Source organism: Arachis ipaensis, chromosome B09 (genome assembly GCF_000816755.2).
Source record: "Arachis ipaensis cultivar K30076 chromosome B09, Araip1.1, whole genome shotgun sequence".
Classification (NCBI taxonomy): domain Eukaryota; kingdom Viridiplantae; phylum Streptophyta; class Magnoliopsida; order Fabales; family Fabaceae; genus Arachis; species Arachis ipaensis.
The window spans coordinates 5,619,812-5,623,472 of record NC_029793.2 but is presented as its reverse complement, the minus strand read 5'-3'; positions in this window follow the sequence as shown (position 1 = coordinate 5,623,472).

The window sequence follows — 3,661 nt, the reverse complement described above, 5'->3', positions numbered from 1 at the left end:
TTAAGTAACCAATTCTTTTTATTTTACTTTATAGTAGGTTTTGTTTCAAATATAATTATCAAGAAAGCATTTCTATGAATTAAATTTTCTAGATAGTTAAAACCATTTCTTGGGATTGTTTGGATTCTGGTGGGGTCTTGTAAAAAATTGGAGAGCAAAAATTAGATTGGTTTGAATGTAAAACTGACCATTTTGAAGTATTTAATTTTGTACAAACTTAATATCTAACAATGGATCATATATTCGTATTAAATTAAATTTTTTAAAAATATTTTTCAACTTAATTAGGTAAAGAAATTAGTTAGAGTGAACATTCAATTCAATTTCTGTTCATTCCAAATTAGGACAAGATAACTCTTGACAAAAAAAGTCACCTACACTAATCCGTGTCCATCCATAAAATAATCCATTGCGGCTCCTCTTTCGTATCCTCTGACCAAAGTTGACAGAAAAATTTGATTTGGCAATTATCAATGTTGATGTGGATGTTTGTTCAGAATTAAGTGTCAACGTAGATTAAGAAAAATTGACAGGAGTCGATTTGTCCCTTTGTCACCTTAAAAAATGATGTCATTTTTTGGGTTAAAAATGAACCAAACGTCGCCTCACCCATATAAACTCCCAAACCCTAAGTCCCTAACCCTTATTTATAGAGTAACTAAACCTTTATAATCTTCTTCGCGCGAAAGGACAAGGGTGGAAGTAGTTAGTGGTGGTGCTGACAAGGATGCTGATAAGACTGCTAAGAAGGATTTGGACGACGCTTCTAACTGTGCAATTGATGGAGTCACTGACGTCGTGGAGTAGAGATAGCTTTTGTCGCCGTTCAGGTTAGTGACGGATTTTACCATCTAAAAAGTTAGTAATATTCAATCTCTATTCCTAAATTGTATGTTGGTATTGGAGTATTTAGTGACATTGAAATGGTTTGTCTGGTTGTACTTTTTTAAAAATGTTGTTTTTGTGAATGACATTTGAAGTTTTTTAATTAATTTGTTAAATAAATAATTTTGCTTGTGAGTGATTTAGATCACTGGTACAGTAAGATAAAATGTCATGAACTGAATTTTGATTAGTAGTAATAATTTTCAGATGGATGAATTTGAAGTAGTTTCTATTTTTCATCATGGAGGATATTTTAAAAGGAATTCACAGAGTAAATTAAATTATTGTTAGGTACCAGAGATCATGAGTGAAGAAGATGAAGATTGAAGATGAATGTTGCAGAGGAGATTTTGCAACTAACAATGAAATTGGTATTGTGTATATTATCATTCAATGAAATAGAAGAAGTTTTATATTATACATGAAATGGGCCACATAAACCCTATATATAGAAGGTTTAATTACTCTGTTGGTCCCTATAGTTTCACAAAATTTTCAATTAGGTCCCTATACTTTTTTTCCTTTTAATTGGGTCCCTACACCAAGTGTTAAATGATGACCCATGGTAGCTAAAGAATCAGCAATTTTTCTAATTTTCTTGAGATACTCACTAGCTGAACTTCCTCCTTTCTTGATACTTTTCAATTCTGTCCTCAATTGCTTGATTTTGATTTTCGAAAATTTTGCAAAGTGCTCTTGAATTCTTTTCCACATCTGATAAGCAAATTTGCAACCAATCATTTTTATTTTGAAAGATTCATCCATGAATTGAAGAAGCCATGTAGTGAGAAGATTATCACGTTGTTTCCACTGCTTGTAGCTCTTTGAAACTGTGTTAGATGCACGATCTGCTTTAGAATCAAACATGGAGGGGACCAATTCTTTCTGGAGGTGATCTTCAAGATCATTGGCTCCTATTGTGAATAAAGCAAGTTGTTCCCAAGTAAAAAAGCTTGCTTCATCAAGCTTGTCACCGATCGGCATGAACTTCTGAGAATTATTTGAGAGAAGAGGAAGATTGTTAGTCATGGTTAGGGTTTTGGAAGATGTGATTTCTGGTGAATTTACTTCTGGATCGGAGTCTTGCTCTGATACCATGTTAGGTACCAGAGATCATGAGTGAAGAAGATGAAGATTGAAGATGAATATCGCAGAGGAGATTTTGCAACTAACAATGAAATTGGTATTGTGTATATTATCATTCAATGAAATAGAAGAAGTTTTATATTATACATGAAATGAGCCACATAAACCCTATATATAGAACTCAATCCTTCCTGGCCCAATAACCAATTGATAACAGAATTGATAGCTAAAACAGAATCTTAACACAATAAATCTTGATTTTCTTGCTTAGTCAAGTTATCTCAGTAACACTATTGCTTCTACACTTAACAATTATGTTGATAGAAAGTGAAGAAGTGACCACCTTTAAGTAGTTCCTATCTTTAACCCAAAAATGATATCGTTTTTAAAGGTGACAAGAGAACAAATAGACCCTTAACTTATCCATTTTTTCTAATTCAAACGTTTATATCAGATAAATTTTTTTTGTTAATTTTAATAAAGAAATAAAAAAGAGAAACAACAATAAATTATTTTATGTATGAACATGAGTAACTTTTTTTTTTGTCAAGAATCGTTTTACCCTAATTTTAAATAAATAAGAACCGAATTAAATGTTCACTCAATTAGTTATTAAAGGGGTTAAGTATGATTTTTGGTCCCAACGTAGAGGTAAAAAATCGGAATCGTCTCCAACTTTTTTTTTGCTACAAAATGGACCTCAAAGTTTCAATTTGTTTTAAAATTATCCTTTTTACCAATTTTATTTTTTTATTACTAAATTACCCCTCAGTAAAAAAATTATAAAATAAAATAAATATAAAATAAATAAAAAAAAAAGAAAGAAAGAGAGAGAAGGGGGCGTGAGAAAAGGGAGGGGGAAGAGGCACCGCACCACCACCACCTTCTTCTTCTTCTTCTTCTTTTGTGAATTGGATTTTTTATGAAATTTTGGATTTTTTTTGTGAAATTTGTTATGGAATATTGTTGTTGTTGAAATTTGAATCTGGAATATTGTTGTTGCTGAATTTGTTGATTATTGTTCAAAGTGCATGTTGCTTGAATTTTCTGATGATGATGATGATGAGGCCATGATGATAATGGTAGTGGTGGTGGTGGTGAGTTCTTGTTCAGCTTGGACTTCTGGTTGATTTTGAAAAAAGTTCTTATGAAGATGATGATGACCATGATGATACTGATGGTGGTGGTAGTGGTTTTGATTGGACGTAGGCTTCTGTTTTGGTGGTGGTTGATTTTGGGGTAAAGAGAGAAGAGTATTTTCGTCTGAAGAACGATTTTAAAACAAACTGAAATTTTAGGAACTATTTCATACCAAAAAAATAATTGGGGACGATTTCAATTTTCGACTTCATACTTAACCCTTATTAAAGTTTTCTCTCATTTAGAGAGGAGCAAACTTGGTTGCAGATTTTTTAACCAAGCAGGATATTAAAGCTCAATTGGTTTTGTTCATTCCAATTGAAAAATGGTTGCATATCTAATATAGCGCCAAGTTATCTCCATAGACTTATTTCTCGTGTTTTTTTTTTTAAATCGTCTTAAAAAACAAAATTTTTTATTAATAACATTATCTTTTTGTAACGATAATAATTAAGTAAAAGTGCACCCTCCTCAACCCAAATGCAACACAAGTACACAATTTTTATTTTTCAATTTTTTTTTTAAAATATTAAAATGGTACCTAAAATTC